Consider the following 26,172-nt stretch of genomic DNA (forward strand, 5'->3'; position numbering starts at 1 on the left):
TACAGAAGTTAAGAAAAAAAGGAAGTATAAAAGGAGAAAATGGAAAAAAGACAGGTCTGTGGTTATCCCTTTAAACGGTATATTACCAACAATAATTTGATGCAGAAAATGAATTAATAATTTGATGATTAAAATTGAATGAATATATAGACTTTTATTATATATTTGTCACCAATTTACAATTTCAACCTCGATAACACAAAATTTTGGGGACCCATAGATCTCGTTGGGACCCATAGATTTTTGAGCATGCGAGTCCCCAGGACCCGTCACTTTTCAGAGGTGAAATGAACACTGGGGTATCCCTACTGAGGATGACAATGCAGATAATGGATGCATGAATGGATAGAATAACAAGTAAATATATTTTAAAACTGGAAGAATTGCACCTAAAATCAGCAAAATTTTCTGCCAATGCGATAAGATCTGATCTTTTTGCAGTGTGTTCTGAGTGGATTTGAATAGTTCTCTCTTCCCATGCCAGTCAGCATGTTGTGCTTACTTGGCCCTGGGATTTTGTGGGTCTACTCCGGGGTAATAAAAGCTCTTAAAGCTTGGAGATGTGGAGCAACAGATGAGCCTTTATAGGGCCCGGTGGCGTGGCTCTTTAAGAGGCCCAGTGCGTAAAGAGTGAATCCGGCAGCCCGTATCGTCAGCCATTCTTTAAATGTTTCCTTGCCTCTCCGAGCTTTAACCCTGAGTCACAGCTTGCTACTGTAGCAGCTCAGACAGCCACCCAGTCTGATGTGTCATCTCTGTGTTCTTTTCCCTTGACTTCCAGCAAAATAAATGGAACAAGACAGCAATGGTTTGTTTTCAAGGCGACTGGTTTTTGGTTAATCGAGATGAGAGGCGTTTCGTGAGGGTGTCTCTGGCTTCTAAAAATACTCTGTCTCTCAAAGGTTTAGCTTTCCACTGGAAACTAAAACAGTCTTTGTTGTGGGCACCCGTCTGGAGGATCCTCCAGACGGCTTTTTTTGGAACAATTTGGCTCGAATATGGCACAGACTCCAAACAGGTTCTGTCATTTTGGCCTTTGGTTAAGAGCAGCTGATTCTGAAGGTGTTTCATTTGAAAATTCCTGCAGTGAGGCTCGTTTAGGGAGGCGAAGCCATCATTCTTGAGCGTACACAACCTCGCGGGTCATTCTTCCAACATTCGCTCTGTGATTGTGAGCAAATTATATAGGTTGCAGATCTCCACCAATGATTTAAAGACCGCTTGGCCGTTAATTTTGCGATTTCCGCATCGCAGTTGCCTAACTGCTGATTAACAGTTCAGAGTTAGTTGAAAAGGTTAAAAAATTACAAGTATGTACTTCACATGACCTCCTTTTTACAAGAATAGCGCATAAGACTGCAATTGTCTCATTTATCAATTGGAGTTGGGAGAGCAATCATGTCCGTACACGATTTAAGTTCTCATGGAGCCCTAGATTTTAGTAGTTTTTCCAATAAAGTAGACACCCTGGATATGACAATAATGTGTTCTGAGGTGGAGATTGTAATGTAGAATTATCGTATAGCGGGGGGGGGGGGGGGGGGGGGGGGGGGGGTTTAAATAAGTAAATGCATACCAAGCCTACAGTACCTCATGTAAACACCTTAAAATTGTATAGACATATGAAATATTTGTAACAAAATGTTATAGTTAATACTATATATATGAATTATACTGAGAAAATGTGAGAAGATAACATGAATAAAACTTTTATAGAAAAAGAAAGAGATTTGTTTTACCTTTGGTGTAATGTGACTTGAGCTGGTATAGTTGAGTAGTGGGTGAAAAGACGGACGGACGGACAGACAGACAGACGGACAGATAGATGGATAGATAGACAGATAGATAGATAAACATAGATAGATAGATAGATAGATAGATAGATAGATAGATAGATAGATAGATAGATAGATAGATAGATAGATAGATAGATAGATAGATAGATAGATAGATAGATAGATAGATAGATAGATAGATAGATAGATAGATAGATAGATAGATAGATAGATAGATAGATAGATAGATAGATAGATAGATCCCCGTAGGGAAATTCACATTTCCAGCAATATCCTCATGTTGAAGAATAAGATAAAATAAGAGATATAGAATACAAAAATGCCCAATATAACATTTAGAATAAAGAGCATTTAAATAATGATCCAAAAAATAGACACTGTAATAGAAATAGAGAAAAATATGCAAATGTGAGGTTGGGGTTTAATGTGGAGCCGCGGAATGAAGAAGGCGTAGGAGATGGCAGGAATTGAAACTGACTCTAAAACTTGTCAGGATTGTCATGCCCAGGGAAGACTGCATATCTTTAACTGTCTTTGTTTCCATTGTTATCATCTTTTACTTCTCAATCTGATATAACTACAAGTTTTAGGACAAATTAAAGTTTGTTACTCAAGATTCTGAACTGAAAGAAGACAAAAGAAGAAAGCATTGTGGGATGGAGTTCAGCCAATAGCGTATCGGCATCTTTATGAAGCCGTGATACGAACCAATAGCAGACCAGCATCTTGAATGACGTTGACCAATTTTAGAGACGTTTGAGGCACATATCTTGTTTTTTTTATTAGCCTTTAAAATGATATATGTTCTTAAAAATATGCTAGCTTATATTTTGCTCAAACGTCTTTCGCCTTGTCTTATTGCTCACGTGCAAGACAGTGAATAGATGAGGTTTACAAAGGAACTACGCCCTAAGGACAATATAGCAATCAGATGGGAATATGTTCATGTGTTATTCTTTTTCAAGAACTGTTGCGTGCATAGACGCCCCCACATGAGTCGTCAGTGCTTGAAGTTTAACTACATTTTTGTGGGAACAAATTTGATGTACTGTATCTTGGTGTCTACATCCGTCACAGTTTAAGAAATAAAAGATGACACGCTTCCACACGCCGGAATGTATTTTCCTGCATCGGATACGCTTGGATACTCATAAAGCATTTAAACGGGACATTTACAAACCAGTCAAAACGAGGCCAATCTGGAAGTCGGAAAAAACACTGTCACGAGAGCGTGGTGGCGAGGAAGGGGACCTGACCAGAACGGAGGCAGGAGGCATGAAGGGAGAACTCAAATGCGTTGACGATCCATAGGTTTTATTTAATAAAATAAAAGTCGCCCAATACTCCGAGGCAAAACAGAACAATACAGAGTTCCTCCGGCACGAACTCAACAGGACAAGGCATAACAGACTAAAACAGGACAAGCATAACAGACCGGGATTGTGTATAAGAGTAATGAACCAGCACCCGCCAAACCCAAAATCCAGCCTTAAAAAGCAGAACAGCAATCAGCTGATCTGCTTCAGCTTGAGTTCGGGGCGTGGCATACTGGTCGTCATGGCGACCGTGACAAACACTGCATTTATGTGCCTTGTTTTTTTCTTTTTCTTTTTTTTTATATCATAGCATCAGGCTAAATGCTTAAACATGCCAAATAATTACTTTCAGGAGACCCAAAAAGCTGCATTTTTGTTCAACCATGCACTGCCTTGCAAAAGTAGTATTTATTTTTTTAGTTGTATATGGTAGAGGGAATGTCTCTATGAGGAGAAATTCAGCCTTTATGTACTCTCTGCTTGAGAGGGCGCCACCCTAACTGTATCCAATGCCCACCCTTTGTAGACTGTAGTTGGCGAACCGTGGTGTGTATGTGACTATGTGAATAATGCCTGTGTTTTTCAGCAGTCAGAGATCATTGTAATTCCTTATCAAGATTTGATAAGTACCGTATTTTCCGCACTATAAGGCGCACCGGGTTATAGGGCGCAACCCCCCAAAAATAGTTTTTGGTCCTTTATTTTCCATACATAAGGTGCACCGGATTATAAGGTGCTACAATGGGAACGTCGACAAAACAGTCAGATGGTTCAGTCAAACTTATTACCCCCTTAACATTCCAAAAGCTTACAAAGAAGCAAATACGTGTCTCAGACATGTACGGAAACAGTGTCTGTACGATGTCACCAATCACTCAAATGCATCGTTCCAAATATCATTCAGAAGGTTAAAGTCTTGGGATTCAAGAAATGCCAAACATCTCTTAGTTTCCATTTTATTTCTTGCTGGCAACTGTGTGGACAGCAAAGTAAGAATTTTATTGTGCAGGGAAACAGAGTTCTTTACTGTGCATATGACAATTAACGCTTTGAATTTAATTTAGTTTAAAAATAGACTCATCACAGAAACATCGAGATCGTTTAAAACAAGATACCGGGAAAATATAAAGCCGCATAGCTCACCTAAGTTCTCTTGCAGCCATCACGTTCAATAATGATACGTAACCATGGTCTTCTTACAACCATGAGTGCAGTAAATCCAGGAGAGTCTTTGTGTTTGCTGTATACTTTCCACCGCTAACAGTTTCACCAGATGCTAACGTTAGCATAGCGCTATATCTCCTGCCCGCTGCTAAACATCAGCTTGCACTACCCCAACGGAGCTTTATCGTCGACGGCGACTTTAATCGGGCATGTTTATTGACTGTACTCCCAAATCCTTTCAATTGTGGACTCCCAAATCTACTAATTGTGGACTGAGCAATTCGGAAAAACGCTGGACTGTGTAAAGTAAGATCAAACATTCGGGAACTCTGTTTCGCCCCTTTAGCCTATGCGAGCCTGTAAATGATAAAAAGGATCCGCCCCCTTTAACTCCGAATAACTTTAGCCAATAGTGACTGATTCAAATGATAATTGACACATTGGTTAGGAAATGAAACGCCGCTATATAAATCCCAGCATACACCGCGGACGACTTTGTCTTCGGACTCATCACTTTTCAGAGGTAAAATAAAAACTGCAGGTAATTATTATTTAAAACTTCGCTGAAATATTGGAGTCTTACTTGCTGATCTCACATGCTTGTTATCTTTCCTGCCAGCCTGAGGCGTTTCTGTTTTAAATGAGGCATATGATGCCGTCATGACAACTTGAAGTCGGAGCCTTTAGGCCAAATGAAAGACGATTATGAATGTGTTTAAAGGCAGCATTTCCACTCTAATGCTGTGCTGAGGGGTCAACAGCACGGATGGGCTTTCAGAGCCGATAGCTTGTCCCACTGTCTCAGACTTAATGGACCGTGACACGACTTCCGAGCGTAGCCGACTGTTTTTTTCATCAGAGCTGCTCAGGGCTGTTATTGGTGCTGGTGGAAATTATACTTGATGATGTATTTGCAGTGGTATCACAGAGTCTGTGCCAGGACAATACTTTGGATTTTATGGAGAATGCATTTGCAGTGAATAATAAATTAAAAAAGAAAACTTGGGCAGCACGGCGGCGCAGTGTTTAGCGCATGTGCGGCACATGTCTTGGGAACCTCCTGCGTGGGTTCAAATCCAGCTCCAGACTTCCTGTGCAGAGTTTGTTTGTTCTCCCTGTGCTTGCGTGGGTTTACTCCGGGCACTCCGGTTTCCTCCCACATTCCAAAAACATGCATGTCAGGTGAATTGGCCGGTCCAAATTGTCCCTAGGTGTGAATGAGTGAGTGAGTTGTCTGTCCCTGTGTGCCCTGCGATTGGCTGGCAACCAGTTCAGGGTGTCCCCTGCCCACTGCCCGATGATTGCTGGGATGGGCTCCAGCACCCCCGCGACCCTACTGAGGATAAGCGGTGTAGCTAATGAGATGAGATGAGAAAAGAAAACTTAATCAAATGTACATTAGAGCCCCAGGATACAATGTTGTGAGGTGGAGACAGCAAGGTGAAATTGTTGTATGCTGAGGGATAAAAACCTTTTGATAATTAGCTAATGTGCTCCAAACTGTGGGTACCCCAGGTAAAAACATTCAAATTATATACACATACTAAACATTAGTAACAAAGTAGAATAGAATAGATTACATTTATATGAAATACACAGCTATATAATAAAATACTATTAAAAATCAATATTATGGATAAACAGAATTTTCAGGGTTGACTTGGTACAGTGGAGTAATGGGTGAAGGCCGAGGGGGAGGAAACGTTGTATGAAGATTTAACAGGTTTTTAAAGCTACCACTTGCAAGAATTGTCATGCTATTAGAAGATATTGTTGCTTTTATCAACTAATTTTTCTTATATATAATGACAATAGTCCATTGGTTATGGCCTTATCATCAAGTTTAACGATGTGTGTGTCTTCTTTGTATTTATCTGTTATAGCAAGCCTCGTTTCAACTGTTGTCATTTTCTTGTTTCTCGCTTTACCATCATTGTAAGTCTTAGATGAAAAATGTAAAGTTCGTCGTATGAGAATCTTACCAGAACGAAGAGAGAGGAAGGGAACATTGTGGGAGGTAATTCAGCCCATAACATAACGGCATCTTCATTTGGCTGTGACGGAAACCAATATAGGACTAGCATCCTATGTGAAGTCAACCAATAGCAGACAGGCATTTTAGAGACAAGATGAGGCACGGGAATCTTACCAGAATAAAGAGAGGGAGGGAACATTGTGGGAAGTAGTTCAGCCCATAACATAACAGCATCTTCACTATGCTGTGACGGAAACCAATATAGGACATGCATCTTATGTGAAGTCAACCAATAGCAGACATGCATTTTAGAGACAAGATGAGGCACGGGAATTTTTGGGTACGTAAAATAATTTGTTGATGTTATTCAGTGGGGAGAATGCTGTAAAGAAGAGACGGAAAAATATTTTGTTCCACTTTGGAAGATGAACTTATCGTAAGCTGGGGACGTCGTCATGCGGGTGGACCGTATTGTTTTTATCTATTAGCAGAAAGCCACATTTCAGATCTTACATGCAAACTATCCTCACATTGTAATCTTTTACTAGTAAACTAAAAGCAAACCACTTACGTTATGAATTCTCTAGCTTCTCATGATCCAGGACCAGGGTTGGGTAGGGTTACTTTAACTTGATTACTTTCAATTACTTTTGGATTACTCCAATACCAAATATGCTAATAAAAGACAAAAGAAACTAAATATGAATAAAATGATGACTCACAACACGTGGTAAGCTTTCTCTCCTGGCTTTGATCTCTTTGATTTCCGGCAAAACTAACATAAAATGCGACAGAAACAAAATGAAAATAAATCCAAACAGCTTGCCAACATCATTTTTGCCGTTCCATGTGTTCCGTTACTCCCCAAGCCTGCACAAAATTTAGTCATTTTATTCATATTTAGTTTCTTTTGTCTTTTATTAGCATATTCGGTATTGGAGTAATCCAAAAGTAATTGAAAGTAATCAAGTTATTGATTCAACAAATTAAAGTACCTTATTCTGTATCATTAATCATTTATTTGTGTATTTGTTTATTTTTACAAATATTTACTCTGTTTAACCGATCAGAATGCCGAACTCAATGCATAATGTAAATCCATAAAGTAGCAAGCCTTGGATGTCACCTTTGCCATGGCGCCCTATTGGCCCCGCCCATGTGGCACCAGCTGCGGCTCGTTGACGGATTGGCTTCTCTGCTATTTAAACCCAGTCCTGTCACTCTCCTTTTGTCAGTCCGTCAACAAACTTCTGCCACGCAAGACGTAGGTTTCGACTCGGTCCTGCTTCTGTTGGTATTTCCTGTCCTGTATTGTTCCTGTTTATTTTGTCCTGTTTAATTTCAGTTTTCAGTTTTGTTTCTGTCTACTTTTGTCCTGTAGACAGAAATCAAGTTAAAGTAACCCTACCCAACCCTGTCCATGAGTCTGGTAAGATTTGCCTTGCAGGTTTTAAACAGGACTTCTGTATTTCATACAGGAAAATTTTATAGGCCTATTTTTCCAAAACAAAATGGTCAAACTGCCTCAGGGGTGTTGGGCTATGCAGAATATTACATGTGCAGGGCTGGGAAATCAGCAGTACACAGTAAATAACAGAATGTTTTTTGATGTGCCTATTGGGAGTCTTACATTTGTAAATGCTTTGGTGGCTAGCGCCTTTCTCAAGTCATGCCTGGTCGAGCAGTCCATAGTAAACTAAGCGTGCATTTTATTCCCGAATTTTAAAAGGCACTTATTTATTCAAAGATGTTTTGGGACTGATAAGTTTTCATTAAAAGGGTCAAGGAGTTATGTTTAGTGATTGTTTATGCAGGGAGCTAGGTAGACTCGAGCACTAAGGATTTATTTTTCAGCGGCAGAGGAGAAAAGCATTTGAACAGATCCATTTGACAAGCAGCTGAACAAATAAGGACAACGGAAGTAAGGTATAACTCAAATTATTTTCTTCCTCCGCTTAGTGCGTATTGTCGTCTCGCATTCTGAGGAGGATCCAGTTCAAGTTAGAAAAGAACAAGACTCTGACTTATTTCCGATATTCATCGTGTACAGTACATTACTGTCTGAATGGATACAATTTCAGGAGGGATATGCTCATTATCTCATCTCATTAGCTGCACCGCTTATCCTCAGTAGGGTCGCGGGGGTGCTGGAGCCCATCCCAGCAATCCAGGGCACACAGGGACAGACAACTCGCTCGCTCATTCACACGTAGGGACAATTTGGACGGGCCAATCCACCTGAAATGCATGTCTTAGGAATGTGGGAAGAAACCGGAGTGCCTGGAGGAAACCCACGCAAGCACGGGGAAAACATACAAACTCCGCACAGGAAGTCCGGTAGCTGGATTTGAACCCACACAGGAGGTTCCCAAAACCTTAGAACTGTGCCGCACACGCGCTAACCACTGCGCCGCCGTTCACGTTCACCGACCCCTTAATCGCCCAGGTTGTCGGGGCACCACTGAGACCATAACTTTGGACAGCTTTCTCCACTGTTGACGGTTCCTGGCCTGAGTTAAGTTCTGGCAAAGTTGGAATCAGCCCGTTCCTTATTGATATTCATCTATAAAAAAAAAATCTGTATAGCCCTTAATCACAAAGTCTCAAAGGGCTGCACAGGTTATTGCTCAGACTATTATTTCAGACTATTATGACACCATCCCCTGATCTGAAACCAACATGAGGGCAGGGAAAAACTCAAAAACCTCAACATGAGGAAAATGAAGAAACCTTGAGAAGGGACCGCGAATGTGGTAATCCCCCTTTCAGGATGACCAAGATGCAATGGATGTTGCAAGAACAAATAGTACAATAATCACAATAATATGTTGTCATCAAAAAATATAGGTTATTCGTAAGTGTGTTTTAAGCTTGGATTTAAAAATTTCCACTGAGGTTGCAGATTAGATCTCAGGTGGAAGAGCATTCCACAGCACCGGTGCCCGGATGGAGAACGCTCTAGTACCTGTGGAACACTTCTTGGCTTTTGGGATCACCAGTAGGCCAGCGCTTTCAGAACGAAGGCTTTCGACCGGAACATAGGGGGAAATCAAATCTGAAAGATATGAGGAAGCAAGTCCATGTATGATTTTGTATAAAAACAAGAGAACCTTGAAATCACATCTTAGGCTAACAGAAGTGTTTTGCTACAAATATATACAAATGTATAACAAAACAACCTTATCACATTTTGTTTTTTAATCCATTTTATCAATTTAAGATCTTAAAAAAGGGACATTTAGTGACCCTATAACATTTTGGTTGGTGATAGGAAGGAGTGGAGAGGTGTTGTGAAAGGATAGTGGGATCGTGGATGCGTTCTTAAGGATGGGCTTGGCACCCGTATGATGCGGCAGGGGTAAACCAGTGAAAGCTGTTGGGCCCTGCTGTTGAACAAAAGAGTGTGTTGTGTCACCCTGACCCGAGTGACATGGCCGCTTTCTTGTGTTCATCTGGAGAGACGAAAGCATGACCAATTTAGGTGCCGAGGTGCCAAACTTGTTTGGGTGTTTGGGTTGGCCATGGTCCCAAAAATATTCGTGTGTGTTTTTTGCAATTTTTTTTTTCCCTTTTATTTTCTTTGTTATTGTATGTGTTTGTCTTGCTGTCGGTCACCCCTCTTGAGGGATATGACCAAGGTAGATAGATAGAAAAAAGGGACATTTGATATGATTTTGCTTGAATCCTTACGATTTCAAAACCTCTCCTCGTTTCGAGGGTGTCCCATGCCCCTACCCAAAGATAGATAGGCTGTAGTAACCAATCCCGCCCCTCCACCACTATTGAGGACAAGCGGCTGGAAAATACATGAACGAATATTTCATAACCAATTTGAATAAAAGTATTGGATTGAGACTGTGTCAGCAGATACTTAAATTCAAATCAATCATATGTTTCCTTTGGCTAAGCACCTATGCCAAATTTTAGAATCCCATGCGGCCTTCAAGTCAAAAAGTTTGCCCACCCCCTGTTTTGGATAAATAATCCAAAAACACACAACGTCCTTCTGGGGCCACTCTTTGACTTGGCCGTGCTGCCCAACTCTCACAAACACACGCAAACACTCACTTGGGTGAGTTTGATGAACAGAAAAACACTTCATCTCTTCTGCCCTGCACGTCGAGTCTATCATGAGCAAAAACTACCACTTCTATCAGGCATTTTCCTTATTCCTTGTCTTAAAGTGTTTCGATTGGTTGAGGAAAGATTTTAATTCAGCTTACCTTGTTTCGGTTTGTTCAAAATGTTACCGTGGAGTAGGTGCAGTTGAAAAAACTGATAAAACTGTTATCGGACATCAATATCACCTAAAATACAGCAATATTTGAACAAAAACAAGTTGAAGCATCTCATCTCATCTCATTAGCCGTACCGCTTATCCTCATTAGGGTCGCGGGGGGGGGGGCTGGAGCCCATCCCAGCCATCTCCGGGCAGTGGGCAGGGGACACCCTGAACTGGTTGCCAGCCAATCGCAGGGCACACAGGGACAGACAACTCATTCGCTCATTCACACCTAGGGACAATTTGGACCGGCCAATTCACCTGAAATGCGTGTTTTTGGAACGTGGGAGGAAACCGGAGTGCCCGGAGGAAACCCACGCAAGCACGGGGAGAACATACAAACTCCGCACAGGAAGTCTGCATACCATATTTTATTTTTACTATTAGCTGCTACTTTTTCCTTGGTTTTAAACCGGACATGTCAAACTTAGTTTGACTCTAGGGCAATGGTCCCTGTAATTTTCCACGGGTCTGTGCGTTCACACAAAGTCGGTGAGCAACGCTTGAAACAACAGTGAGCAACCATAATCCCAAGTGTGGCAAGATAATTCATTATCAAACATGTCCAAAACTCGACATCAAGTTACATTTTGCTGAGTTTCCGGCAATGCAAAATTATTTTTCTCTTTTGAATGAATTGACTCATGTACTATTGCAAAGGTTGTACGGCCTACGAACGTCGTTTGTTCTTACAAGTCTTTCACAAGATATCCATTTCTTTTTTTTTTCCTGATATATTTTGTCGCATAATATTAACATATTTGGGGGCTTGTTTAGTCGGTTGTGCGATACAGAACTGTACTTAATCACATTTTTTAGAGGAAGTACAATGTTGGCAACAAGATTGACTTGGTATAATTGGAAATTATTTGAATGTAACACAAACTTGTTTTTCTTTTTCCCTGTTTTTTTCTCCTTTTTTTAAATTCCTTTAAAAAAATCTCATTGTGTTTATTTTTTCTGAGCTGTTACTTTTTGGTTTTTGTTCTCTATTTACTTTTTTCCTACATTTCTTTCTTTTCTTTTTTTCTGGCTTTTTTCTAAATGTTTCCTTTTTTTTTCTCTTCCTTTTGTTTCTTTTTTTCTCAGCTTTTCACTACTTTTTCATTTTGGTATTTTTTTTCTTTTTTGTTCTATTTCCCTCCGTTCCTTTAAGTCATTTTGTGCATACTTTTACATAATATTTGGTCATGTTGGGATTAAAGAAGCAAAAACCACCTGAAGAGCCGTTTGGGACCCGAAAGAGCCGGTTCTTTTTAGTGAGCCGAAACGAAGAAGCCGGTTCTCAAAAAACTCTACTAACTTTACTCAACTTTGTTCTACTTCGACTCGACTTCAAAATACTGCATTTAGGACACAACGTCCGGGGAACCCCTGTATTTTTACCTTCATGCACTGTAACTTTGACTTAAGTCGCTTCTTAATTAGTAATTTTGAGCCCTCATTTTTCTGCGCTGGCTAGATTTTCTTGTGCGCTGAGAATGTGCGAGCAGTGCGCAATTGCATACGTGCGCAGCTTCGAGGGAACACTGCTCTGGGGCATGATCTGTTCTCGAGCGGGCCCGAGCAGTAAAAGAATGTCAACTTAATTTTTTTAGCTTAGCCCGGTGTTTCAAACAACACACCCCACCTTTAACCTCCTAAGGCCTGGCGTCCACATGCGTGGAAATAAATGCACATTAGACAAGATGCTCAAGTTTTAATAATAATAATAATAATAATAATTTCCTTGTATTGTCATTCTGTGTAACAATGTACACAGAACGAAATGTCGATTGCACCTGACCCGTTGTAGCGAGCCGATGCAGCCGCAGCCAACAGAGGGCGCCGCCGACCACTTTTTAAGTCTTAGGAATGACTCGGCCGGGGCGCGAACCACCGACCTCCCAGTCTCAAAGCGGGCGCCTTACCATCTAGGCTACTGAGAGGTTAAAGGTGCTGTACGGAATTTCAAAATGTTCTACTTGCTTACGCAATCTTCGGGTTTAAATTCTCATTGCGCACGCCACTTTCAAAGTTAGCATTTTTTCTCTTCATCATAAACATGCAAATATGATTTCTCCTTCGCAAAAAAAAAAAAAAAACCTGAACGCAAACTAAGCTGGTGTGGTGCTGTCTTGTCCACTCGGGATTACATCAATACCAGTGTTGTTCAATGTTGCACAGCGGGGACTGGATCAGTACTGGTTCTGTTCTAAGCACTATTGGTCAGTGCTTCACACGCTGCCTGCGGCTAAGCCAGGGCAGCATGAATGACTTCTTGCAGTGGTCTTACAGAGCGGCATTCTTCACGCCCTCATCTGAAGCTGACATCGGACGGACAGGAAAGCACAAGAAGCCCAAGACTGAATGTTTTTCTATCCCCCTGGTAGGCATGGATGTATCAGGTGCTCTTTTAATGCATCTTAAGTCGAAAAACACGCAAAGTCCAATGATCCGAGGTGGGTACGACAAGGACAGTAGTGAAAGCAACCAACGTCAGTCCCCTCGCCCCCCTTGCAGTATGTAAAAAGGGTCAAAGCAAAAACATCCAGGCCAGTGAAAGACTCATCATTAATGTGCCCGGCATGTTTATTTAAAGGGGTATTTGCCCACTTTTCCATTTCCCTACAGAATATGAATTAAATGTCCCTACCTTCTGTGCTCTTATTGGGTTTCCACACACATAGAGCAAATCTGTCCTTTCACTGTTGCCCCTCCTCCTTGTGCCCTATATAGGTGGGACAAAGTGAGCATTCCAGGCATGGATGAGAAACAGGAAAGTTGGAATATTCTCTGTCGTGTGATCGTTCACCATAAAACACTACCTGTTGGTGTCCCTTAATGTACCGTTTTCCGGAGGCTCAAGTAAAACCCCCAATTTGGCCAAAAGTTTGAATGTGGGCCTTATAAACAGTGGTGTCCTTATATACCATAGAATAGGGAATATGGAATATAGAATATGCCTACAGTATTTTCCGGTATGCGTTACCATACAAGGTGTTATGGTAAAACCATATTTAGGCAAGGATTGTGGGATAATTTTGCAAATTGGATCAGTAATGAACAATCAACACTGTATACAACAGGAATCAAACCCTGAGTAGGGGCAATGAAAGCACTGACACAATACCTCTAGGCCACTATGTGGTATGAAGTACAGGCACCAGAGATGATCTCAATATCGCTGTATTTTGACGATGCCAGAAACAATGTTTTGCATAGTGCATTCCAACAGGTTAAACAGTGTCTCCACTTTTTCACCAACAAAGGTTGGCGAATGAAGTAACCAAAAACTCTTCCTAAAATATATACTATACAAGCCCTTGTTTATGCATCCATATTATTAAGGCACAGGTATTTCCTCGTAAACAAAGTACCAAAGAATAAAGGTGCTGTACGAAATTGGAAATGTTCTACTCTCTGACACCATCTTCTGGGTTGTCTTATCACATCACATAATAATTTTTTTACATGATTTGAGTTTTTTTACCACTAGTGGGTGAAAAAGAAAACATAATGTCCCTCTGAGGTACATTATAAATGATCGAGGATAGCAGATACACTTCAATAGTGTAATGAATACATCACTAAAAGACAATTGACAGCACCTGCCTTAATGTCTGACCTTTACTCCAGGACTTGGACTAACAAGCCGGATGTCAGAGGTGGGGGGATTGTTAACTGATGTGTGAACAAATACCTAGAAAGTGCCACAGAGGCACTGACCCATCCGGCCCATCAGCCACCAATGAAAAGGGCAACACACGCCGTGTTGACTTCAATGCCTAAGAGATGAGAATACTTTTGATTTTTTTTTGGGGGGGGGAGGATAAAGCTATCCGGAGGCATGCTTTGGAGAGCAGCAGTGAGGATCACAAATGAATAGAGTCCTGTGCTCAGACCTGTAGTGGACTGAACCTCTCTGTGTGCGCTTTTTTGGGACTCGACACAGCGCTGCCTGTGAGGAGTGCTTCGGAAGCAGGAAGTGCTTGTGTAAGGTGATCTGCAGATGCTGCACACAGTATTTTGCTCCTATTATGTGCGGGAGCACTTAAGGTAGTCCTCCTGTCTCCAGACAGCGGCTACGCCCATTTGGGACTAAATGAAGATAGGTTGCAAATGCAATACTAAGCTCAAGCATTCAGATATTTTAATACTCTGGTACCTCTTCATACGAGATTAATTCCTTCCAGGATCATGCCCGTAGCTCAAATTGTTCATGTAACGGGCAAATGTCCTCGATATGAAATAATAAAAGCTAATTGGTTTGCTCTCGTCTTCTCAAAAACATTTACAAGAGCCTGTCACGGACCAGGAACGGAGACAGGACCCAGTAGCGCTCGTTTTCTCGTTTTTATTAATAAAAAGGGAAAGCGGGGCTTGCTTCCACGATCCGATGGCTGACGGACAAGAAGAGCGGGCGATGCGGAAGTGGCACTTCCGTGTCTAGCCAGAAAGATCGAAGACAGGCGGGAATTCCAAGTCGCTGGCCGGGACCGGAGAGCAAATGCGGTGTCAAATTCGGAAACGAGGTCGGTAAGAGGAGGCAGGCAGGTAACGGGGCAAAACAGATCAGTTAACAGGCAAGCAGAACGGGGCAAAGTCAGGTCCAGAAACAGGTTGGCCACGAAGATCAGGCAGAGAAAAGCAAGGCAGGAGTCGGACGTAAGGGCTTACTGAGCTGGTGGCAACAGTTTGCATAACGATCTGACGGCTTCCTCTTGGAAGCCGGTGTTTAAAAAGAGTGCATCAGCCAATCAGCTGTCCAGGCTGTTGGCGCCAATTAAGCAGTCGCAGGTGCTCTGAATCGGGGTTTTTAAGGGTTATTGTTCTATCTTCGTTATTCATTATCCATTATCCGTTATCGGTCAGTTCATAATACGCTACAAAGCCTAGGAGCCGGGACACTTACTCTCAGCCAAAAGGCCAAGCTAAGTTCCTAGCCCATAGCCTTGCTGCGATCATTGCGAATGCACCGTTCCTGGAGGTACTGCAATACCGGGCCGATGCGTGGAGTGGACAGAGCAAGCTCTTATTCCATCTCACTCTTCATAATGGCGGCTTACATTGCATACTACACTTGATCTTAGCCAAAAGGCCGAGAACAATCACAAGTCGAAAACTATAGAAATGATCCCTAAGAGTATAGTCTAATCATGACAGAGCCATAAATAGCTTCAAAACATCTTACTGATCACTCAAAACAAAACAGTAATATGATGATTATGAACAAAAGTAAATACAGGTTTATTGTAAGCGCGGTAACAAATGTGTAGAGGAAGGGGGGAGGAGACTGTTGCACAAAGGAGTCAGGGAGATTGCATACCTGTCAAGTTTTTACGTATTACCAGTATTTTATTCATTTTTTTGAACATTTCAAAGTTTTTTACGCCGTATAACAATGTTTTAAGGGAATTTAAAAAAAGACTAATTTTGTCAATTCTGCTTTAATGCAGATATTCACCGTCACTGGTTGCAGACGACAACATAATCGTAGATTACTAATTATGTTCCGGTATTCTACATAGTCTGTTTTGCTGTGATTAGGTGCCGCGTTTTATTTATACAGTTTATTAACGCTCAATAAGTATAAGTAAGTATCAATCTATCTATCTATCTATCTATCTATCTATCTATCTATCTATCTATCTATCTATCTATCTATCTATCTATCTATCTATCTATCTATCTATCTATCTATCTATCTATCTATCTATCTATCTATCTATCTAACAAGGGGAATTGCAATCATTAATAAGGGGAGCAATTGGCTGAGGTTGACAGGTATGAGATCAAGAGACAGTTGATGATACGTAAGCACTTACTGTACACTTAAGATTAAAGTTACTGTCATTTCTTACAGCACTTCTCTTTGCCTGTAGTAGTTTGCATGCGCCAACTGGATGAGCTGATCCTAGCGGTAAGCAGTCACGAGCGGTAAGCAGTTGGGTGACTGCTTGTGAACTGGATTTTCCTTTGTAGCTTTTAGGAGACTTGCATACTCTACTTAATTTCTCTTGTTGAGAGTTGCTCTTATAAAGATATACTACTAGACAGGAAATAATTCTGACCTGATGCACAGATGGGTCTTCTGCCAATATGCATTACTACTGTAAGATTCCCCAAATTGTTGTCTGTGAAGTTGATTAGACACTGGAAACTATTCCACAATCTGGAATCTTTCTCCTTTCCTGTCTCTTGAGCCAGAACCTTCCCACGTAACTTTTAGATTTCTTAAGCCACCACTCTGCCATAAGTGCTTGAATGAAATTTTAGAACGCTGTAATTACAATAAAAGGTCAGACCCGCCGCTCTGTATTTATGAGTTGTTTTTGCAATTGCATAAAACTCCAAAGTGGGCCTGCTCACTGACGTAGCACTAAAACTCAAACACCCAGCAGGAACAAGTGTCAGGGGGACCAGTACGGAGCAGGAGACCCCAGAGCGTTCGTTACAAGTCTTTTATTTGGGGAAGCGTACAGGGTTAGCGGGAGACGCGATGACCGTCGAACGTCAGCAGCAACGCCGTGAAGACAACTTCGGAACACGTAGCCAATCGTAGCGTGGGCCGGAAGCAGGTCGAGTTTACCGGGACTGGAGAGAAGATCGTAGCGTGGGACGGAAGCAGGTCGGATCGGAGGCAGGCAGGCAGAATCAGGTAAACAAGAAGGCACAGGTAATCGGGAGAGTCATACGGGGTACAGAAGTATCCTCAGACGAAGAGGTCTCCGCGTAGCGTGCTTAAAAAGGGAACACAAACCAATCAGGGAGCGCATTCCAGCACGTCAGATGATTACCCCAGGTGGCTCCATTTAGGTAATCATGACAACAAAAATCACTCTTACATCACTTTCCCCTATGTTTTGTTTTACCTTAGTTTCAGCACTGCAAAGCGCTCCGGATTATAAGGTGCACCCCCCAAAAAATAGTATTTTTGTGATTTATTTTCATATATAAGGTGCACTGGACTATAATGTTTACTGAATTAAAACTACAGTAACAGCAAGTGTTGCATGAAAAATAAATACATTTAAATAAAATATTTTATTTTATAAAGCATAAATTAACATTATGACATGTAGAAATTTGTTTTAGCAACAAATCAATTAACATGGTAACCATACCCGGGCACTAGAATACCACTCTATATTTTCTCAAAGGCAGAAAAGTTACCATATGCAGTATCATTTCACAACAATTTAAACACGAGTAAGTAATTTTTAGTTTTCTTTCATCTTTCAGAATATAAATGGGCAAGTGAGTCGGTAGCAATGTGTAGCATACCTGTCAACCTCTACGGCTCCATGCCCTTACAAAATGTTGTATTTTCCCTTACAAAATACAAAATAATCTTACACCATATTTTTTTTTCCAAACGTGTTTATTTCTGTAGTTTAACATGTTATATTGTACATGTGTTTCGCTATATCTTATATATTGTTAATTAACATTTTATTGTGAGATACTGAGTTGCTCGACATGAATGAGATTTATTATAAAAAAAAGTTCAAAAACTAAGTAGCTCGGACATTCAGTGTAGAAGGAAAATGCACATGCAAATATGATTAAGTAGAATAATACATTTTCTTATTCAAATTATTAATTCAATTTCTGCATTAAATTATTGTTGGTAATATACTGATTAAAGGGATAATCACAAACCTGTCTTTTTTCATTTTCTCCTTTTATACTTCCTTTTTTTTCTAAACTTCTTTATACAACAATAATGATTCGTAATATAATGCATCAAAACAAGTGAGCCGTTTGAGAGCCGGCTCTCTTTAATGAGTTGAGACGAAAAAGACGGTTCTCTAAAAAGAGATGGACTTCCTTTCATTACATAACTACCCCGTAAAATCCGATGCAGCAGATGCATGCGCACAGTAGCATCAAACCGCTCGCTTCGTTCGCAACGAAAAAAACGATACCGAGATAAAGGCTACCGCAGCGAACTCGTTTGACTTGATTGATTTGTCATTTCGTGATAGTCGGTGTATACCGGATGGTACCCATCATTGACAGATTTGCATTTTTCCGTACAGATTTTCTTGTACGTCGTACAGGTCTTAAAATGCATAATAAACGTACTTTGTACGGCAAAAACGTACAGGTTGACAGGTATGCGAATACCACTCTATATTTTTCTCAAAGGCAGAAAAGTTAACATATGCAGTATCATATCACAACAATTTAAACAAGAGTATGTAATCTTTAGTTATTTTTACCCTTCAGAATAAAAATGGGGAAGTGAGTCGCTAGCAATATGTAGTCTACTAAAATGTTCTCAAGCCTGAGAGTAATCTAAACTGTGTAACATGATAGGAAAATTATTGGGAATCTGAGTTTTTGTTTACATTACCCACAGTTTTTTACAAAAGTTTATTCCCCAAAATAACTTTTTCAAGTCAAGTCAAGTCATGTTTATTTATTTAGCCCTTAATCACAAAGAGTCTCAAAGGGCTGCACAAAAGTCTAAGTCAAACTGGCATAATTGGCCAGAAACCTTGCTTATGTAACACATAATCGTGTGAAAAAGCGATAGTACAGCATGGAACAAAGTATTGGAGGCCTGAGTTAGTCATGGAAAACTTTGAGAAAATGGCAAGATACAAAAAAAAAACTCATCTGGACGATTGTGAGTTGAGGGTCCGGGAAGTACTGCCACGAGAGTCCAGCTACTGTTTTGTGACGATAAACTATCCTTTCATTCATTGACACGGCCTACTAAGGAAACCCTGAGTTGTAATTAGGTCATTTGGACACTTCCCTGGACTATTTAAAAGCGGGCAGTCAGAGTGAGTATGGAAAATTCTACTTGTGAGTCATGCGCGTTGAGCCTGGAATTTCCTTCTAGCCACTGTCCAGTGAAGTCTTTTTGCTTCGGTGCTTGATTTGAGTTTGAATTGAAGAGAAATGCACCAAGCAAAGATTCCCAAGCCCCCAGTTCTAACCTTTTTCTCTACTTAACACACATAAGGTGAAATAACTTCATTAAGAAAACAAGAACTTATTTTCTTGAGTATGTCAAAATGGTTGATCATTGCTCTCCATTCCCAGTGTTGTGCAGACAAGAGAGGCAGGTGAGGCTTTGCCTCCCTTGCCATCAAGGAAATATAAAGTTAAACTTTATCTTCCCTATTAAAATATCTGATTTTTTACATTTAATATACATCAATAACCCATTACTGTGCTGAGCGTCTGCAAATGCAGAGTGAGGCACGCAATTTTCTTGCCTCAAGACAGAGGGTGATAGTGAGACCAAGGATTCTTATTTGGAACATACTTTAGCCCAATACATTCGCAAGCCTTCCAGTAATTGTCTGCTCTTTTATTAATTATCAATTAATTCTTTTAATTAAAAAGAGCAGTACATAGACTTATATGCTAATAAAAGACAAAAGAAACTAAATATGAATTAAATGACAAAATTTTGTGCAGGCTTGGGGAGTAACGGAATACATGGAACGGCAAAAATGATGTTGGCAAGCTGTTTGGATTTATTTTCATTTTGTTTCTGTCGCATTTTATGTTAGTTTTGCCGGAGATCAAAGAGATCAAAGCCAGGAGAGTAAGCTTACCACGTGTTGTGAGTCATCATTTTATTCATATTGAGTTTCTTTTGTCTTTTATTAGCATATTTGGTATTGGAGTCATCCAAAAGTAATTGAAAGTAATCCAGTTAAAGTAACCCTACCCAACCCTGGTAATTAACCCTCTGTTTCTCTTCTTCTTAGCAATATTTTCCAAAGGCAAAGCTCCACGACCCACAGAAAATGGGCCCATGACTCACTTTTGGGTCCAGACCCACCAGTTGAGAAACCCTGACTTAGAGGGAGCTGATATAGTTGTCTGTCAACTTGCTGCCACAGGATATTGCTATTCAGTGGTCAAATAATTCACTGTCCCTTCAAAAATTAAAATTAAACAAATGTTTTTTAAATGAAAAAAAAACTAACAATCTAGCTGTATTTATTCCTGTCTTTGTTATTTTGGTCCTCAATCGTGCCATTAATGCTTTTTATATTGATTTAATTCATTGGCTTAGGAATATTCAATTCCAGTGACTGCACAGGCATTACATTAAATTAAAAAAAAATAATAACAAACATAAATTACAGCAGGACAATGACGGCTGACTGATTTGATGGGTGGCCTATTGTTTAGAAGTGTGACTGCAGATGGGATCCGGCTTTTCCAAGGCAGGCCCTATTAAAACGGGCAATCCCTGTATCTGCACCCTGACTACAGAGGGATGAAATATTGGTGTAGTGGGTGAGTGATATCCTGGACTATTGTCTTTGCTAATCGGATAATGGACCTGTTAATTCAGTCTGAGAGGTTGGATGTGGGGAGGCTGATGATTTTAGCTGCTCTTTAAGTAATATATGTGAGTTGGTTCCTGTTCGTGACAGAGATTATATATACCGCAGCCATATCCCCCTAGTGGGAGGTGGCTAGAGTCATTTCTGACTCTTTTTGGGAGATTGATTCAGAGGAGGGGATTCCCAGCCCCCTCGCTCAACCCAACTGAGGTGTTGGGAGTCATAAGGTGACCAAACCCCCCAATTCCAACCCATAATGCTGAACGCCAAGCAGGGAGGCAACGGGTACCAATGTTTAAGTCTTAGGTATGACTCGGCCGAGGCTTGAACCACAACCTCCCAGTCTCGGGGCGGGCGCCATACCCCCAAGGCCACCGAGCTGAGAGAATAGTGAAAATACATGCAGAGCAGGAAAGGAGGATGGGTTGAACTATGCTTTGGTAACAGGAGTTGAGGTGCAACATGCAATCCTTTGAGTTGACGGATGACTGAAGGTCTTTGTTGACTATTTTTCAAAATGGCCATAATATGCTGATCAAATGTTATTTCTATTAAACATAATAATAGGAGGGCAGCACGGCAGCGCAATGGTTAGCGCGTGTGCGGCACAGTTCTAAGGTCTTGGGAACCTCCTGTGTGGGTTCAAATCCAGCTACCGGACTTCCTGTGCGGAGTTTGTATGTTCTCCCCGTGCTTACGTGGGTTTCCTCCGGGCACTCCGGTTTCCTCCCAGATTCCAAAAAATGCATTTCAGGTGAATTGGCCGGTCCAAATTGTCCCTAGGTTTGAATGAGCTAAGTGTCTGTCCCTGTGTGCCCTGGCTGGCAACCAGTTCAGGGTGTCCCCTGCCCACTGCTGATGATTGCTGGGATGGGCTCCAGCACCCCCGCGACCCTACTGAGGATAAGCGGTGCAGCTAATGAGATGAGATAATAATAGGAATGGTAAGCACAAACCTCACGAAAAGGCTCAAAAAAGTGTTTATATGCATTACATATCACATGATGAATGGACTTTTGTCAAAGAGAGTAATTGGTGACACAGGGGTTCTTTCCCACCTGCCTGTGCGCGTTTGCCTTAAACGAGGTTCTTCATTGATTCATGGTGGCTGACAGGTCAATAAGAAAAGCAGCCTCAGGACTCAGAAGTTCGCACTGTAAGGCTGCCTATGCAGGCCTCAGCCCGTTTTTGGACTTTCACACGGTGCGGTTGCTTTTTCCCACTATTTAAAATAAAGTTCCTGTTAAATAGGCTTCACGATAAAAAGTCAAACGAGTATATTAGGAAATGCATGCAACAGCAATATTTGTATCCGTGCATTTACAGTAATCCCTCGGTTATCGCTGTTAATGGGGACCAAGACCACCCGTGAAAGTAGCGGCGCCCCTTCAAAAATACTTAAAAAAACGTATACAGGTATACATTATACCCCCCTGTATACAGTACACCATATAGAATACGGGTAGAGAGAGAGAGAGAGAGAGTGAAACTCATGTTATTACCAAAAAAATGAACTGTAAAATATGTTGTATGTACACAGAATAGGACTGCGGCAAAACCACTACGAACCATTCAGTATAATTGTATTAACCGCTCTCAACCACATGCAGCCATCGCAGTTAATTTCGCTTGTTAACACTACCGGTTACATATTGAAACTAAAAACAGTGAAAATGTGATATTTGATGAGTGTTTGTGAAGCGTTTTGGGAAACAACAGTTAAAAAATGGTCTGTGTTCATTTTAATGAAAGTGAAAGAGCTACCTTCTGACAATAACAACATACTTTAGCTAGCGGCATCGAACGGCTTTTACAACAAATACACGAAACCACACACAATTAGCCGTGTTTAGGTAGTACAAACAACTGCTCGCTTTCGGTATAAAAAAGTCTTGAGATGAAATGTGACAGAAGAGAATATACTTACGTCGCGTTGCCGAGTTCCTCCATGATAAACTGACCGCCACATGAGAAGGGGGTGAGGTGGGAGGAGTTAAAGGAGGGGGGTGAGCGAAGCGGTAACTCACCATTGTGTCAGGGCCTCCCCCTCCCCTTCACAATAAGAGTGTCCACACCATGTCCTCAGTTGACATAAGCTCGCACTCAATGGCGTCAAGTCAATAAATGCTTTTATTGAGAAGGTAAGGTATATTTTTTAGACCCGCGAAGCTCTGAACCTGCAAAAGTGGAACCGCGAACTAGCGAGGTTCCACTGTATTGAATGATTGTTCAACTCGACAGAAAGTCTTGAGTTGCTGACAATAGGATTTTTGGGCAAAACATTTAAGCACCTGGGTGCAATCGGCTGAACTAAGAGGAGTTAGATAGGAGCAAAACTAGACTGTTGTGCAATCATGCTCATCACTCACTAGGAACCACAGTAAAAAAAAAACTCGTTGATTATTCCTTTGTTTTTATGGTATTTTTATCTTATATTCTTGGTTCTGATAAATCACCACATAGAAGTGATACCATTTAACAAATACCTTTGTATCTAAATATAGCCAATATCCTGAAAAATAATTGATTTTTCTTTTTGTATGTTCTTCCAACTGTTTCTCGAACACCCTTTTACATAGAACACACATTACAACAGCGATTTTAAAAATGTATCGACTCGTACTGCAATATATGCCTCCAGTTTATGAATGTCTACAAGAACGATGGATATAAGACAGTATTGATAGCCGTGACTACTAGTAATCTAGTATTGTTTTTTTTTCACATCCTTATCGACAGACAGAAATATGGTGGAAGGGAGAGGAGACATGGGAGCAAGGGGCGTTCGGATGCATGGATGCTTTAATTTTGAAATGTGGCAGTGCCTATTAGGTCAAGATAGTATGGTTTCTTCATTTATTATTATTGTTATCATTATTATTATTATTTAAGTAATTCAATTAATACACTTCACAAGTATTCATACAGTTGAGTATAATTATTGGACTTCTATTTATCCATTCATCTATCCATTATCTGCACCGCTTATCCTCAGTAGGGTCGCGGGGGTGCTGGAGCCCATCCCAGCTATCTTCGGGCAGTGGGCAGGGGACACCCTGAACTGGTTGCCAGCCAGTCGCAGGGCACACAGGGACAGACAATTCGCTCGCTTATTCACACCGAGGGACAATTCGGAAACCTACGCAAGCACGGGCAGAACATGCAAACCCCACACAGGAAGGCTGGTAGCTGGATTTGAACACATGACCTCAGAACTGTGCTAAACACTGTGCTGCCGTGCTGTCTATTCTATTTAATCAGTTGTAATTTAGTCTACTTTGTATCAAGTGGTGTTTTTAGTTTGCAGAGGGCCTTGAGTTTTATCGGTACTTGCCATGCCCGTTCTGGAAAACGGGCTGGTGTAGAGTAGGGCTTTTTAAACCACTGTACCTCTAAAATTCTATATTTGTGTCAGCCTGCCTTCCTAGTGATAAAGTGATTTTTAGCCATTTTGAATGTACACTTGTTCTCTTCCTCACCTGAACATAACTGTTGAGACTGTCGGACAAAACTCAATAAGTCTCCAGAAACATTGAAAATGGTGACCAGTGACGCAACTCTGTTGCCATCTTTATACAGTGGAACCTCGGTTCTCGACCATAATCCGTTCCAGAACCCTGTTCGAAAACCGATTTGTTCAATCACCGAAATCGTTTTTCCCATTAAGTAATGTAAAATCGTTTTAATCCGTTCCAGCACCCTGAAAGTTTACCATGAACGTAAACATGAAGCTAACCCAGGCTAATCGTACGTTCGCGTTATCGTAATCTTCCGTACGAAAGATTACGCTAACATGAACGTGTAAAAATTAAAAAAGGATTATGTATAGGATTTCTTACCTTTGTGGTGGACGGTGGGGAGAGAAAAATCATCAAAAGTTTTTCAACCTCTTCCAAAACAGTTGCTTGCTTATAGCGCTAACCTCCTTAGCCGCATCACTCGATTTCACAGCCTCCTTATTCTTTACTATTGTACTGATAGTAGATTTAGCCATGCTGTATTCACTAGCAAGATCGGAAATTCGTACACCTCTTTCATATTTAGCTATTATGTCTTTCTTAAAGGCAATAGTTGTACGAACAACTTGTCTTTTTTCACCTGTCCTGCGTGCACCGACCTTCTTCGGAGGCATAATTAGGGGCTAAAACACCCGTACGCCGCTCAGCATCGCACCCTAGCGTACCGGCGTTCGAACTCCGATTTTTTGACTGAACAGCGAAGTATCCATTCAAGTCAGATGTTTACATTCTACAGGAACTGAAAATTTGGATTTAGTTCAGCATTGCGGGAGGGGATTATGTGCTGTGTATGATGTTCAAAATATAGCTTAATTGAAAGCAGGCAACAAAACTTATCAAATAAAAACTGCACTTGGGTTTACATCCATTTGTGTTTTTATTCTTAAGAAACTAACCGTGATGATTTATGACTTCTCTGCTGTGTGTGGTTTTGGACTCTCGAGTGCTGCTATAATTCCTCCCTCACTTTGTTTGCATTTGTGAGGTCCATCTTCCACATTCATATCCACCCAAAGGTCCCATTCTCGCTGTTTGGGTTGCCCAAACACTGGTGAGTTACGCACTTCAAATATTTGTTCCCATCCCCCCAATGAGCTGTCATTCTAAAAAAAAACATGCTGGTTAATTCTGCAACTTTTCAAATGATGGAGGTATTGCCACAACATATATATATCTGTGACAATCAAGATAATCCCATACTGTTTTAATCTCTAAGTAGCTCATTTAATGAAACTCATTTTGAGAGGGGAACTGAATACTTTTGCCCGAGCCAAAGAAGGGACAAGCAAATATTGATGCAAAGAAAGAAGGAAGTTGAACGAAATCAAACCTGAATGAAGGAATTTGTAAATTAGAATAAGATCGTCTTGCTTAGCAGTCGGGCGAGGTTTGCACCCTAGACCGGAAAACAGGCCAGATTTGGTAGGCTGAAAATGTGTGAGGGCTGAGTATTCTGCCTGGCATTCTTTAAACAGTCTTTTATGAATTGTCACAGACAAGAAACTGACCCAGTAGCGCTCGTTTTCTCAGTTTTTATTAATAAAGAGGGAGAGCAGGGCTTGTTTCCACGATCCGATGGTTGACGGACAAGAGGAGCAGGAGATGTGGAAGTGGCACTTCCGTGTCTAGCGAGGAGGGTCGAAGACAGGCGGGAATTACAAGTCGCTTGCCAGGACTGGAGAGCAAGGGCGCTGTCAAGTTCGGAAGCAAGGTCGGCAACAGGAGGCAGGCAGGTAACAAGGCAAAACAGATCGGATAACAGGCAGGCAGAACGAGGCAGAGTCAGGTCCGGAAACAAGTTGGCAACGAGGATCAGG

At 41.1% G+C, this 26,172-nt stretch overlaps 1 pseudogene; it reads right to left on the reverse strand.

Annotated features, from left to right (window-relative positions):
* Positions 1-15,480: 15,480 nt before the first annotated feature.
* LOC148362206 (U2 spliceosomal RNA) lies at positions 15,481-15,624 on the reverse strand (annotated as a pseudogene).
* Between the last annotated feature and the right edge of the window lie 10,548 nt (positions 15,625-26,172).

Source organism: Urocampus carinirostris, chromosome 7 (assembly GCF_059441175.1).
Source record: "Urocampus carinirostris isolate Australia breed hairy pipefish chromosome 7, RoL_Ucar_1.0, whole genome shotgun sequence".
NCBI classification, from domain to species: Eukaryota; Metazoa; Chordata; class Actinopteri; order Syngnathiformes; family Syngnathidae; genus Urocampus; species Urocampus carinirostris.